We start from the raw sequence: 16,585 nt of genomic DNA on the forward strand, positions 1-16,585 counted from the left end.
GATATTAAAATATTTCTTCTAATTAATTTCATTTCAATGTGCACAAATTTGTGCACTAGGCCACTAGTAACTTAATAAAAATGTCATCCAAAAAGACTTGGTACTAAGATCTTTCAAACACAGACAAACTTTCAAAAGTCAAATACTATGACTACATATATACCAAATCTTAACTTGGTTATATAACCAAGTTCAGCATTTAAAAAAAGATATCACTAATTTTAATAAATTTATAATTAATACAATGCAGCATATTAATAGTTCTAAAAATGAAAAATCAGTAAAAATTTACTAAAATCCCTTCTAATGATCACACTCACCAAAATGGCAATATATGGACACTTTCCTACCCTCATAAAATATATAGTCTCAGTCCAGAAGACAGCATCATACTGAACAGGGAATCACTACAGACATTCTCAGAAATGTCAGGGAAAATTCAATGATGTTTATTATCACCGCTAGTGCTTAACTTTCTAATGGAGTTACTAGCTAATATAAGTACACAAAAGAAAACTTAAAAACATAAACATTGGAAAAAAAAAGGAGGAAAAAGTCATCACAATTTCCCAATTTTCAGATGATTTGACTAAATGACAATAAAACTCAGAGAGTCAACAGAAAAGATAATTGAGTAAGGTAGTGTTGTTCTATGGAAATCAATATTTTCATATTCAAAAATATCAACCATATAGAAAATCTGATGGAAAGATCCTATGGACAATAGCAATAGAAAAAGTAATGGCCAAATGGCTCATTTGGTTGAAGTGTCACCGATGCACCAGAGTTGTGGGTTCGATTCCCAGGCAGGACACATGCAAGAATCAACCAATGAATGCATCAATAAGTGGAACAACAAATTGATGCTTCTCTCTCTCTCTTTCCCTCTCTCTCTTTCCAAAATCAATTTAAAAAAGAAAAAAAAAAGAAAAAGTAAATTAGCTAGGAGAAAAACTTAACAAGAAATGTACATGATCTTTAATGAAGAATTGATTTTTGTGTCCATTTTTACAATTATTTTACGTTTTATTAATAAATCAGAGACAATGTGAATATGAAGATGAAAAATAAAATTGATACACAGATGAGAATTATTATGCAGACATAGAGATATTCATATTTAAAAGAATAAAAATAGATCTCAATTGAATGACCTTATTTAAAAAGCAAAAATTCTTTAAATCTAATAGGGACAATCAGAAATTAATCCTGAAATTTGAATGGCAGGGCTACAGATTAGAAAGAACATAGTTTTCCTTATCCATGAAGTTTCAAGCTGCTTTAGTGAACTTTGCCCTCTCTGTCTTGTGAATATCCTGAGAGTTTAACTGTGACTAAATTAAATTGATGGAAACAATATCAATAGCTATTACCATCTGTTAAGCCATTGTTATGTATCATAAAGATTTTACCTATGTTTCCTTATAAGACACTTGTTACACATAACATAAATACCAAGAAGCCATTATTCTCATTTTGCAGATAGGACACATGAGGCTCAGACAGATAAATCTCTTGGCTAGGGTCATACACATGATACAAGGCGGAGTCTGATTTCCAGTTCTGATCTCAGCCTCACAATGCACATCACATTTTAGTATGGTGCTTTCCATTTTAGTCAACTTCCAATCAATCCTCTACAGAGCCACTTTAAATCACACACACACACACACACACACACACAAAAAAAACAAAACACAGAATTAATGTAAGCAGCTCTAAGATTCCTTTCCATAACTTTCCAGACAATGGTATTAACTAGAAATATAATAGACATCCTATCTAATAAAGAGGGAATATGCTAACTGACCCTCACACCGTCACAAAGATGGTGGCACCCACAGCCAATAAGGAGGGAATATGCTAATTGACTTCCCCACCCTCAAATATGGTGGTGCCCACAGCCACAAGATGTCGGTGCCCAGCCCTCTCAGCCCCGCCGGGGTGGCAGGCACAGCCTTGCCACGTGCCTGCCTCTGGAGTCCCCCAGTCCCCTTAGCCTCCCAGCCACCCAGGGCTGGCCTGAGATGCAGGCAAGCCTCAGATGGTGGCTGCTCAGCCACCCAGGGCCACCCGAGGCTCAGGTAACCAGAGCCGGCTGAGGCTTGCGCTGCCGGCAGTGGCAGCAGCAGAGGTGTGATGGGGGCATCGCCTTCCCCTGATTACCGGGTCACCTCCCACCCCTGAGGGATCCCAGACTGTGAGAAGGGGAAGGCTGGGCTGAGGGATTTCCACCCCTCCAATGCATGATTTTTTATGCACTGGGCCTCTAGTCAAAGATATAAAGGGTCTAGGAACTCTACAGCCTTGATAGTGATTCCCCTCTAATAACATTTCCATGCATCTTCCCATAATAGCAATTACAAAGACAGAGGAAACTAGACACAATTACAACTTCAATCTTATAAAAACATTTCAGAACCCTTGAGGGCATACTGTAACCACTGAACTAGATACATCTCTATTGAAAGAATCTCTCTCTCTCTCTCTCTCTCTCTCTCTCTCTCTCTCTTTGCATAATTATGTGTTCTTAGGGCAATGCTAGTTACATTACAAACATTACTTGTTATTTTAAATATAAGAAGTGATTTAAAAATCACTGTATTTTTCCCCATTGTGAAGGACAGAATCCCCATCATGGTCAATTGCAAAGCAGGCTACCCTAAACCAAAGGAGCCTCTTGGATTGGAGCCAAAAGCACCTTCCCAAGAAAAACTCATTGATCAATTAGGAAGTGATAATTTGTGTGTTTTTTTTTAATTTTTCTTGTACCAAATTATCTTAGATGGAGCTGAACTCTGTAAAACATTTACGGATGGTGTTTAATATGCAATATTTGATTTGTTTTTTATTTTCCTCAGCCCCTTTTAACCTCTAGACTCTAATGACTGCCATATGGCTAGACAAGTCTATTTTTAGATTGTTAATTATTCATCTCTATTTTTACTTCTCTTCTTTCTTTTGGTCGCTGATTATTATAAGACCTAAAGTGCTTTCTCAATTTTTGTCCATGTTGTTTTTCTGCCAGATTAGAGGCCAAATTTGTCACTGAATACTAGTCTCTCCCTCCCCAATACCAATCTTTTCCACTTTAATTTTGCTCCTTACAAATCAGTTAGGACAATAAGATTCAACATATATGTCAAAGAGCTCTAAGTTATGTAATATGTTTTAAAAATTGTAAGCAAGATACCCATTTTCAAAGGGATCTTGGCCATGTGGCTACTATTAAGTTGGAGAATAGCAAAACTGCCTGTTAAAATGCTTTGTAAAATTTGGGCTGAAAAATCAAGTTTTGCACATGTTAAACAACCTATTTAGGATTCTCATGCCTTGCCCTAGACAGATTTTTCTTATTTTAGAAAACAAAAATGCAATAAGAGTTGCATTTGAGATCAATAAGATGCTCCAATTTCAGTCTTTAGAGACCTTGGCTCTTGCCTTTGAAAATTCCCAAGTATAATACCATCCCACATTGGTGAGCTTTAGTCTGTTCTTCATCACATGAAATTTTTGGGTTGTTTTCTTTCCCTTCTTGCTGCTTGTGTGCGTGTATATGTATGAATGTGTTTGTTGAACAATGTAAACTAAAAATACTAAGGATTTTTGCAAATAGCTAAGGCTGAAATCCAGAATTTCTTCTTTCATGTGCCTATTACATGTAGAAAATTAAAAGATACCAAAATTTTTTTTCTAACAATCATGCATCTTAATCAAGTAGCTTTTAGAATTAGTCTAGGCCAGTGGTCAGCAAACTCATTAGTCAACAGAGCCAAATATCAACAGTACAACGATTGAAATTTCTTTTGAGAGCCAAATTTTTTAAACTTAAACTATATAGGTAGGTACATTGTTATTAACTTAATTAGGGTACTCCTAAGGCTTAGGAAGAGCCACACTCAAGCTGCCAAAGAGCCGCATGTGACTCGAGAGCCGCAGTTTGCCGACCACGGGTCTAGGTCCAAATAGGAGAACAGCAAGGAATCGGCTCTGTCCTAAATCCAACCTAGCTCACTTTGCAACCTTAAATCTCCCCTGCCAAAACCAGTTCCAACTGCCTTAAATGCCATTTGCTCTGTGTGCAGGGGATGGGGCCTTGGAGCAGGGGTGCCTTGAAAACAACTACGAAAGTGGGGAATTTGGCACCACTGTGGTTTATAAAACACTTGTGTTGACTGTTTTTGTCATTGGATTTGACGTTTTAAGCTAACTACCACATCCCCTGAACTGCGAAGGTAATTCATCAGACTCTTCAACAAGGATAAAGTTTGTGAAAACACTTCATAAACTCCACAATAACTCTCAAATAGGAGGAATTACTTTTCATCCCTTCAGGGCTATGAGAGCTAAAATTTCAGTACGTTGACAAAAGATTTTAAATGTAAGGATGTATTCATGGCAAGTTTTGAAACAAGAATATGTTTGCTTCTGCAGTTGGCTAAAATTCATCCTTGGCTTTTTAAAGAAATGTGCTTCAATAAAACAAAATAATTATGTGTCTCTTCATCCTTTTTATAAAATCTGTATCCCATGGGAGGATGCCCCTTTCAGAAAGGTACTGGGTGATCACATGGTCTTATGTGCCCTGTGTGACACACTTAGGATGGCATGATCTACAATATAGATCTTAAGTGTTTCTTTAAAAACATTCATCGTATGTTTTCATATGAAAGAGCATATAACACACAACAGGATCACAAGTTACACGTCACCTGGCAAAACAATCTTTCCAGACAGGTCTGAATTAATACCTGATAAGACATTAATTTAAAAAGAGAGAGAAGGACAATAAGAGAGGGTTTGGGAATTCTATCTTTGTTTTTTTGATTTTGATATGGGAAAAGCGGTCCTCGTTTTGTAAATTAAAGATTTCCAGTGAGAAACATTAGAGAATAAAATACCTTATTACAACATTTTCTTAAAAATCTAATTTAAATTTGCCCATTAACAAAATCCCTTGATGACACAGATACCAAAGGGGAAAGGTTAGTGGTGTTTTTCTATCTTATCTGTCCATTGAAACATAATAAACATGAGAAAAAGTGGGTTTAAGACTAAATGTAATCTGTAAGAACAAAATACATAAACAAGACTCTTAACTTTCTTAGCTTCTTACCTTCTCCGTCCATACAACAGGGCTAAAAGAAGCCCACTATATTTTAGCTGCCCACAGCAGGAGTTGTGGTAATCAGCTTTGTTGTCACTTCTATTTTCTGTCAGTGACCCACTGTCTGAAATTCTCAGTTAGAGAAATATTAATTCATCCATATATTTAGGAAAATGTTAATAAAGTGTCATAATCCAATAATCAGGAAAAATGTTGCCTTCAGCCCAGCAGAAATCATTGGGGAATTTTCAGGTAATTTCAGAAAATGATTGGGGAAGATCCTGGAGCAATATACTGTTCCTAATAAGAAATGGAGGAAGGTTGTCGAATCACAACAATAATTATTCCAGAAACTGTTTCTTGAGCAGCATCTATGTCCTTGATATTTTTAACAGTGTCTCTAATGTTCACAATAACCTTGTAAGACCTGTACAATTATTTATTCTTTTTTTAAATTAATAACACTAATGTGTATGATTTGGTAAACCCAATAAAGAACATTGACAAGATTTGAACTTAGGACTGTGTGTCCTTAGGTCTGTGCTTTTTTCATTACACAATATAATTTCTGTCAAAATAAATGTTTTCTGGTCACATGCTCTATGTCAAACACTCTAAGTGCCTTAATATTTTATCTCATCCAATCCTTCCCAAACCCTGTAAGTTAGGCATTATCATCATCATGTCTATATTTATTACAAGAGATAGAACAGAAGCATGGAGACATATACCAAGGAAACACAGGAAGAGGGGAAGCCAGGATTTGAACACAGGCTTCTGACTATGAAATCCCCCATTATACTGCCTTTCAAACAATGGACATGATAAATCCAATGGAATGATAACATAAATATGAAGTTGGAACTGGGACTTTGGTGTGCTAACATATTACAAGAAACCATCTCTCTTTTCTCCAGGATGGACACAGTAGTGTTGGATTGCTTTACATGTCAAACCCAAACATATCTCTCTAGTGTGTGAGGTTAAACACCATTCACACACCCCACCTCTGATTCTAACAACCTAATTTCTCAGCACTGCTCCCTTTCAGAATTTTCCAAGATCCACTCTGTGGAGCATCAGTGTGCCTTGAGATGATTGAACAGTGTCCTAGTGGCAAAAGATTTCATGGACACAGAAGTTTGGAAAATGCTCCAGTTCCACAAACTTGGGTTTGGGGGTGGTTTTATTTTAATTTTTAAAGGTAGTGGTACTTCTTAGGATCAATAATATGTCAGTGTGTGCTATGAACCTCTGAATTCTAGAAGTAATATGCAAATTTCTCTAATTTATTTAATCCCCCAAATTTATCTGTAGTGGAAGACTACACATGGTGTTAATTTCTGCAGGTCCACAGTCAGGTGTGCTCTATGTGTGCACACTTTACCTACTCCTGCTGTTGAACTCTGAGCTCTCTTTCCCCACATCCTCTCCCACAAATGCCTTTCTCTTTTTCTCTCTGCCAACCCAAGCCTTTCACCTCTTGTTAAACCTCACTCAAAAGATCGCTTCTTCCCTGCTGTACTTTATCTCTTGGCTTCTTTTTTCCATTTGCATGGCACCCAGATTTTTCCTGTAAAATGTTATTTATAGTGTCCTGTGACTAAAACTGGTATAAACATCTTTAAACAAAGAATTTCTATGTACATTTAAGAAAGATCATTTGATTCTTTTTAAACAAGTTGTCGTGCATCTATGGTGAAATATCCAAAGAGGGTGAGCTCCAGACTGCAGATTCCTTTCCAGCGGCGGCCTCCTCTCCTCCAGGGCTGCATCTCAGGCCCAGCAGAGTGCTGTCCATAAAGGACAGGAGAGGCACACTAGGAAGTTGCAAACTGTTTTCTTAGGAGAGATGGAACTTTACTTAATTAACCGTGACAGGAGGCAGCAAGTCACATGAGAAGGAAGATCTCTTAGGTGTTTGTTTTGTTTTGCATGGTATTGTGTTGTTTTGTTTTAGGATGGGTCCCCCTAGAAATCAGAGCCTGAGATAAGAGCCTGTGTACAAATAGCTTATTTGGGGAAAATAATACCAAGAATAGGAGGGGATGATTGGGAAATTTCCATGCACAGCACACTGATCACTGATCTCACCACTTGGGGCTCACCCCACTGGGAAATATTGAAGGGCCTATAGAATGAGCTTCAGAATTGTCTGCCCAAGGGATGCACTAGCTCTTGTCTTCCACTGGCTACGGGTTTCCCTGTAGGGTGTAGCCCTCAGTCATGTCCAGGCGATGTATGTTTGAGCACCATGAGGTTCCTGTCACAGGGCAGAAAACATAACATGTGTGGTAGAGCCCAGGTGGACACTATCAGATTAAACTGCACAAATCCATATGTATCAGAATTGATCAGAGAAAACGATGGGCAAAGTGTATGAGAAAGGGCCCAAGAGGTGGCTGAGTTTGTGTCGATCTATTTTCACTCACCAAAGTGCTGGCCCTTCACAAGTCCCATCTCTGGAATGATGTGGGGAGCAGGAAGAGTCTTAACTAGACTTTCAGTGGTGCAAGAGCATTGGATGAAAGCCTTGGAGAAAGAGAAACCATTTTGCAGAATGACATTGGGCAAATGATTTTGGCAAACAAGTTGGCGGATGCAAATACTTACATATCACTGATTCCATTTTGGGTAACAGCCCATGTACTTTTACAAAAAAAAATGTGCAAGATCTTATAAGGACCTACTATTTCATAACCAAGAAAGCTCCTAAAAGCAAATGTAGCATTCATGAACACTTGTCTAAAATTATAAACATCAGTAGATTTTTTCAAAAGGCAGAAAAATACGTTTACCTGTCAAAGACCCAAGCAGGTGGAGAAATCATCATGAACTCAATTCCATGACACAGATTCTAGTGCCTTCTTTTAGCAAAGAGGGAAATAGCAGAGACTCCTGTCTTCAGTTTAGACTCTCTCTCCATGTCACAAAACACGTGGTATGTAGTAAGAGTTTTGGTTGAAATGTCAAGGTTTGTCATTTGAATGAAATAAAATGATAAATTGTCTCCCAGTCCACGTCTCCAAGGGGAAAGATGGAGGGAGAAATATGAATATTTTCTATATAAAAGGCAAGAGACTATGAAAGAAAGAGAGTGAGAGCAAAAGAAAGAAATAAACCCACAAGAAGGGGAGAAACAGATGAGAGCCCTCAAGAACCCAAAAGTGAGAAAGAAAAGTAGCTGTGTATCCTTAATCACAAGTGACGTATTTAAACAGACAAAATGACAGGCTGACGTCATCTATTTTAACTGCCATATCCTATCTGCGGGGTGTGATTTCTTCCCAAGACCACCTTCTGGGGGGTGAGGGGGTCCTCCAAGCCTGCCTGGAGACTCCCTTGCTCCATCCAGGAAGCCAGAATTCTTTTAAGGAAACCTTTGTGGCCATTAAACCAATTGGAGTTGAACCGGTTGACAGGTCAATTTATTAATGTGCTAAATAACCAAGTCTGGATTTTTTTTAAAGAAGAATTTGCACATATTTGTTTTTCTTCTTTCTTTAAAGTTTTACAAGATATTAGTATTCTTGAGATCTATAGCTGAAGGAAGAGAAATAGCAGTTTCAGCCTAGAATTTCCTATTTTTAATTTAAAGAAATTCATCTTTTTCTTCAAACACGAAATTATAAGGAATGAAGAACCAGGAAATGTTAACTAAAACTATGCTTTGTGAGTAAAAAGGAAGAGAGCTAAAAACAATATAAAACAGCAGACATACTTTTAGATTTTAAATAGTTCCTTCAAATTAAAAAAAAAAGAGCTACACTCTTCTATGCCAGCCTTTTAGTAAGAGATAAGTTAATATTTGCCTGCTTAATGAAATAATTTTCCAGGTAAAAATGAACTGTTTGCATGTGTATGTGGGTGTTTTGTATTTAGAAGAACAGAATTTATGGTAATGCCTCTTCGTTTTCCCAAAATTTAGAATTAGGAAGGCAGATATAAATATCTATGAATAATTAAGAAGTAAATAAATCTGCCATATAATGTGTAAAATTTTGTTCTATGCTTTCAACCTCATCAATGTTCAGTACAAAATCCAGCCCAAGACAAGTGATTGTATGTGTCAATGCACATTTTTAAAGGCATACATTTGCATACCAATCTAAGAGGTTTCTTGAGTTAAATTCTCAAGAAGCTTTCTGAGAAAATAAGAAATTCATTTTCTGAATCATCCAAACATATATGTTTACACTTTTCTGTGAATTCGATTCTAGGATTCCCAGGCATTGCTTGGATAATTGAAATCTCTTAAGTCAGCAACTCAGGCTGCCCTTTATGTTTCCAGCTGTTCTTCAGAGCAAGGAAAAGCTCTCAGACTATGATAGAATGCCATCCTATTGCTTTAGTCTTGCCTGAAATATATTACCCATGAACCATCATGATTTTATTTTCTTATGCATACAAGTTAGCATTCCAGGCAGTAATCTCTTTTGGATTAACAAAGAAAACACTTCATATTAAAGCAATGAAAATTTGTTTATGTTCAAAATGATGAAAAGGAAATTCTCCCATATTTTAACTTTTCATGTCCCTGGTCAGTAAAGAAAACATCGTAAGATAAAATGACTTTTCAATTATCCTAAGTAAAAGGAGAGGAGGGAAAACACACACACACCGCGCACACCAACACACACACACACACACACACACACACACGGGAAACCACAATATATCCTATGTGGACCTGAGGCTGTTTTCTTTGTTCTTTTTGGTTCAAGATGAAACAGCTGTTCATTGTTTAAAATAGCATCTCACATTTAGATCTTTTTCGCGTCAAAAGGAAGCCATCTTATCCTTCCAGTTTGCTAACATTAGAGAGGAGTAAACACTCATTTCCTACATATATTATTTATATTGCAGACTGTGAACTTCGGCATCTAGTGTCAGGCTGACCCCTCTCCTACTAGGTTTTGAACCTTCCTTCCCCTGACCCCATCAACCACCCAGAGTAACCTGAAGGTCATCTTTTCCTTTTCATTTTGAAAGGACACGTTTCCTTATGACAACCCAGCAGCTCTAACACAAAGCGTCGTTCCTATAAAAGGGGGAGATGGCAATTATTTTGTGATATATCAGTGGGCTGATATGAGTGTCTCAAAAGAAGCTTAATGGTGGTGAAATCTTTACAAGGGTCTCATGTTTCCACTCTCCTCTCTGAGCCCAAGGTTCCACAGGTACCTGCCAATTTGATTTGAAAACCACATCTGCATTTTTTTGGGGGGAAACCCCAACTACTTTCAGACTTAGCAGTCTCAAGCTGTTCTATCTAAGTAGCTTGAAACATGCTTGCAGGCTCTTTGAGCAAAATGGCAGAAAGAATTATCTTTTTCAAAGGGGTCCTTGAAAATAAATCCTTTACCCTTAATTTAGAGAAGATTTTGAAAACTGCCCCATTAACACTGAATGGTTGACTTAGGTTCAATGCAATTTCCACCCTGCTCAACTCCTTTCCTGGCTAAAAAAATAAAAAAATAAGTGCCTATTAAATTAAAATGCCAAAAAAAAAATCCTAGAATATAATTAGCAGCTAATGAGGAAAAATTTTTCTTCTTTCACATATGCAGGTGATATTGCAGGAAGACCATAATAGGGTTACTTTATATGTTATTATTATTTTAGAAATACAAATAGTTTGTATATCCAAACTATAAAACCTCTTTACTGAAATGTTAAAATTTAGAAAACAATCATAGAAACTCAAAGAACAAAATTTAGAAATCAACTAGTCATAATCCATCAATTTTACAAATAAAGAAACTGAGGTCCATAGAGATTAAAGCTCTGGTCCATTGTGGTTTAATAAGATTTTGTTATTTGTTGAATAAAATCTGTGATCGTTCTGTCACTCTCTTGAATAAGAGAGAGGCTCGGATGCTGGAAATAAGCCAGCATAATTAGAATTGTCATTTCAATTTTTAAAAAATTAACATTGAGATTCAACTGGTTATATGTCTTAGCTTAGTTAAAACCCAAACTGCTACATGATAAGGGGTTTTTGTTTGTTTTTCAATTAGTTATTTTGGTTCATGTTGGATGCCTCAAACTTCAGACAATTCTCCCAATACGTTACAGGAGATGATCTTGTCCACCATTCCATATTTCCTGTCTGCTTTTGAATATTTATTCATTCAAATATAGCTTTCATGTCTTCCAAACGTCTCTATAAGCCATTTCTTTTCACAACAAATGATCCGAATTTTGTCTCCAGACATTTTAGGAGTTTGTGAAACATGAATATGACAATAGTCAAAAGAGAATGGGAAATTCATTTCAAAAATTATTTGTAACCTTTCTCTCTTCCCCATCTCTAAATACCACTGTTTTTTTCTGGTTAATAGTACTGGGCATTTACTCTCTCTCTTTCTCATTTTGTGCGCTAAGAAAATGGGGAAGGATGTAAAAGAATGAGCCATGTCTGAGATCCGGCTGGTTCCCACCCTTTGGAGACCCCGTCTCGCCCACGCAAGTGCCACTCCATAACCTTATTTCCACTGACATTTTTTTTTTGAATCTTAGAAAAACTGGGCACAAGGAAGTATGTAACCCCCACCTCCACCCCCAAGATCTTGAATTTACCCAATCAGGCCTTACTCAGCAGCTCAGTGTCTTAATGACCCTGGCAAAATGACATGGGTCATATTTTCACATGGATGAACTATTCCTGAACAATTTCTCCAGTGTGTGAGGCACAAACAGGCTTTTCTTCAACATCAGGCATGCATGTCTTCCCGCCTCTTGCTTTTTAACAAACATATGTATTGTGGCCAGTGCAAGAGAAATTCTATTACCCATTAATGTTTTAGTTTCTTTCCTACTCACTCCCTTTCCTTACCCCCTTCAGATCTCTCTCTCTCTCTCTCTCTCTCTCTCTCTCTCCCTACTTCCCTCTCTCTCAACATTTCAAGATATAGAAGAGTGGAGGACCTTTACCCCAATTTTTTTCCCATGTGGAGATGGATAAAATTAGGTATCCAATTTATTTTCTTTTTCTACATAGGAATTTGGGGCAAGAAGAAGTATCAGTTACTGTAGTTATTTTGGCACTTTAAAATATGCACCTTCCTTATCCCTGGAAGAGATCATTACTGTCTTGGGCTATTTTATTTCATGAGATGCCAAGTTTGGGGCTGGAAGTGGGGCCCATTGCCAGTTAAAATCTTAGATATACCTATGCCATAGCTGTTGCTAGTTCTGTTTTCACAAAAGAGTGGCATCCCCAAGTAATTTCTGTATCTACCACTTGGTTTCTAAGTAATATAACATACTATATTACACTATATCACATATCAAATAATCCATAAATATTGTTGAACAAGTGAATAAGAATGAGGAATCAGACCAGCAGGAATTCCATTTTTTTCTTATATTTTAGTCATATGCACTGTTTATTATTTATTAATTTAAGTAATTATACAACATTCTTTCCTGGAACAAAAAAGTTTAGTTCTTTAGAGGGAAAGATTACGCAAAAGGTGTCCCTGGAAGACAGATTGTTTACTCCTAAAAGCAATTAAAAAGAAAAATGTCCCATGATGTCACAGAGACAATGTGTTTCAAAATAGCATCAATTAGGAGCTCACCTAGTGCAGTAGGTCTCACTCAGTAGCTGTGTTCACAAATTCTTTCATCCTGAGATTCCTCCTAAAGTCGCATGATTGATAATAGAAAACTGATCCACTGAATCATTGCTATGAATGGAAAGAAAAGATAGTTGCCAACTTTCTGAGAAGTTATCAATTCCTTTCTAAAGGTAACATTTATGAAAAGTTCAAAGGATCACATGGGCCCACTTCTTAGAAAGAAATTACAAAGTGTGAAATCCAAGTGATGATACTGACTAGTAAATCTCAAGAAATCTATTTTCTCCAGAGGACAGATTGGTTGGGAGACTAGGTGAAAGAGGCAAAGGAATTAAGAAGTATGAACTGGTAGTTACAAAATAGTCATAAGGATGTGAAGTAAAGCATATGGAATATAGTCAATACTACTGTAATGGCTATGTGTGGTGCCAGGTGGGTACTGGAAATATCAAGAACACCACTATGCAAAGTATATGATTGCCTAACCACTAAGCTGTATACCTGAAACCAATACAAATTAAATTGAAAGTAACTGAAAAAAAATCTATTTTCTTTTTTGTGTGTGGCTATACTAAAATCAGCAGTATGTTCTGTTTGAATTGTGTCTGGGGTTTACTTTCTGAATCTAGGCATTTGCATCTGTTTTGAAGCAACCCCCTGATAGGTTTCCCATCATCAATTTAATGATCCAAATTTTATGGCTCTCTGAGGGCCCAGAACATTGGGGGGTGCTTTTACATCAGTGGTATAAAAGAAGAAAATATCACATTTCTGTTGGCTAAAAACAAAGAAATGCTTTAATGGCACATCCTGTTTTCTCAATACCGACCCTACCAATGAGGGACTTACTGACTTTTCCAGAACAAGTTTGAGTACAATCTAATTCTTTCTCGATGATAAAAACAAAATGATTGTTGGAACACAAGATAGTTACTGGACCACTCAAGAAGCCAATTCTTCACCACATATTTTCAGAACAAAGGGGTATAGTCTGTCTGAAGAACCACATGAAATAATCTGAGAACCTTTAAGGTGCCTGTCCTCAAACATGCAGATCAAGGAAAAAAGTATATTTCAATGTTTGTTTCAGTTCTAGTAATTTGTTAGTGCTTTCTTTTTTATTAGTAACATAAACCTTAGGCTCAACTTCACTCTTCCAGGTAGTCACGGGAGTTTAGGACTTCTTATGATGGTAACAACTGCTTGTCCATATCTCTAAACTATACCTCTCTTAGCCAAAATGTCCAGAAAGTTGACATTGAATCAATGAAATGTCAACACGGCAGTAGGTTGGCAAGTGCAATAAAAGGTGGTTAACACAGTTGCCTTGTGCTACCCTACAACTCCCAGCCCACATTAACCTCAAAATGTCCCCAGAATATCCCTTATCAAGTGAGAGGGAAATTGTTCACTGCCTGAGGTCATCATCATCCAGTTCTCTGACAGCCACAACACAGCATTATACAGGGGCTTTCCAGAGTTTTACATGCCGGTGAGCAAAATGGCTAGATCCTACAGATATGACTTCTGAAGACAGATCACAATGAGGAGGACAGAGCAAGCAAGTTCTGCATCCTTCTTCAATAATACCTGCAGCTAGGCATTCACTGGGATGCCAGAATAACTCAGAAGCCCCTCTTGAGAAAGTCTCTCTGTCGTCCTATCACCTCATCTATAAATTGATTACCTGATCATTAGGTTATAAATGCAGAATAGCTGATGTGTAGAGTCACCAGCAACAGGAATTTGTATATACACACTTTCCTTTCCTTGCAAAAGTTATGAAAAAATATATATCAAGCAAATATGGAAAATAACCTGGCTGGATCTTTTGAAATATTGACTACCTTAAATAGTTTTTCAAGCCTGATTTATTTAAAGTCATCACTCTGGAAGATCCCAGCACAATATGTCTGTTGATAAAAAATATTGGGGGGAATTCCTTTACAGGTTTCACATATTCTTTTCAATATTCTGCATACTGGTCAGACTTCAAATACGGATTTGGCTCTTGATAGTGACCCAACATCATTAAGCATCAACCATGTAAATAAGTGGGTGATAAAAGTAGGCATTACAAATTTAGACAAACTGAAGTGTAACTGTAAATGTAAGACTGATTTCCTCTGCCCCTAGCAAGCCAAGCCTAAGGGCAATTTCAAGGCTGAAGCTATGGATGAGAGGATGATCTGACAGGGACAGCTGTCATCTGTCATCCTGTTGACCTTCAGGGTTAATTCACCTGATCTGGCTGACTGACTAAGGGTCATCTCACTCACCCTCACTACCCCATGGGCATCCCCTTTGAAACTCCTTGAATGATAATTTTTAAAAAAGGAAAAGAGAGCCCTTCTTTCATCAGGAATGGCTATTCATTCTTTCAGCAAATGTTTATTGAGCTTCTTCCATGTATCAAACATTGTCTGCTATATGATGGTGAACAAGACAGATGAGACTCCTATGCTCAGGGTAAGGATACAGACAATAAAAAGGAAACAAAATCAACAAAAATTGTCAATGGTAATAGATGTAATGAAGAAAAATATGAGGACATCAGATAAAGAAAGCCATCACATTAAGTCCTCACTTAACATTCTTGACAGGTTCTGTGACTTTAAGTGAAACAATGTACAAAATAAACAATTTTACCATAGGCTAATTTACATAAACAAAGGTTAAGTTCCTAGAGCATCTTGTCAACATTATAATGACATGAGGTTCAACCAAATACTGTTATTTAAGGACCTGCTGTACATTAGGAGGTTAGAGCAGGCCTCTGAGAAGGCAGCATTTCTGCTGCTAAGATCTGAACGATGGAAGGGTGACAGCCATAGGAGACCATGGGGAGGATTTCCAGACTGAAGGAATAATAAGCCTAGAAGTTCTAAGATGGGGTGAACCAGGTGGTTTCTTTGAACTTAGTAGTCAAGTACCATGTGCTGGAGTATAATAAGCAAAATCCATTATATACCTAAGTGCTAATTTTAGTTTTCTGATACAAGCAGCAATTCATTAGCATCTTCAAAATATTTTGACTAAAAACAACATCTGAGCAGCAGGTATGAATCTTTCCAAGGTGACCACTTGGAAAGACACAACACTCCCACTGATAGAAATATCCTCAGGTGTTACAATTAAAACAAGATATTCCCTTAGAGTCATGCAAGTAAAAGTGTAGCACATTTTTTTAAGATGACAATGGCCAGTATTTAATTTGGGACTTTTTTTTCTGGGCTGAAACATTACTTCCTGCTCAGGCAAGCTTGAGAAGATGGGATCAAGGGAGTTTTGTGGTCCAGTGAGCAAAGGATGGGAAAATCAGAAAGATTCTGAGTTATAATCCCAGTTGAGCTACCAGGTGACCTTTAGGCAAGTCATTTGACCTCACTGTGCCTCATGCTCCCAGCTGGAAAATTGGATAAGATCAGCAGGATATCACTGAAAACCAGATGCTACACCAAACCCGAGCTTTCCCAGCTAAATAAATTACCACCAAAGAGACAGGGGGGCGGAGAGAGTCCAATCTATCAGCCCATGTGAAATGCCCAATTAATGACATTTGGTTGCTCTTTATATTGAAAACTTATTAATTTCTCCCCTATTCATCAAATCAAATTAATAAAGTAAGTAGTTCAAATGATAGCACTATTTCCTGATACACTTAGAAGTGTCACTCTAGCTTACATTTACTTTGCCATAGCATATTTGCAGGTTAATAATTGTTACAATCCCAGTCTTGCCTCATTACACCTTCCCATGACAAATCACGCCAGTGTCAATGACACACAGCTAGAACAACAAAGAGAAGGTTGAACTGAAATTTATTTCCCCATTCTTCAAAAAAAAATAAAATAAACTCGCAGTTTCTATATGAAACAGAAAATATATAAAT

The sequence above is a fragment of the Myotis brandtii genome, unplaced genomic scaffold, assembly GCF_000412655.1.
Source record: "Myotis brandtii unplaced genomic scaffold, ASM41265v1 scaffold45, whole genome shotgun sequence".
NCBI lineage: Eukaryota > Metazoa > Chordata > Mammalia > Chiroptera > Vespertilionidae > Myotis > Myotis brandtii.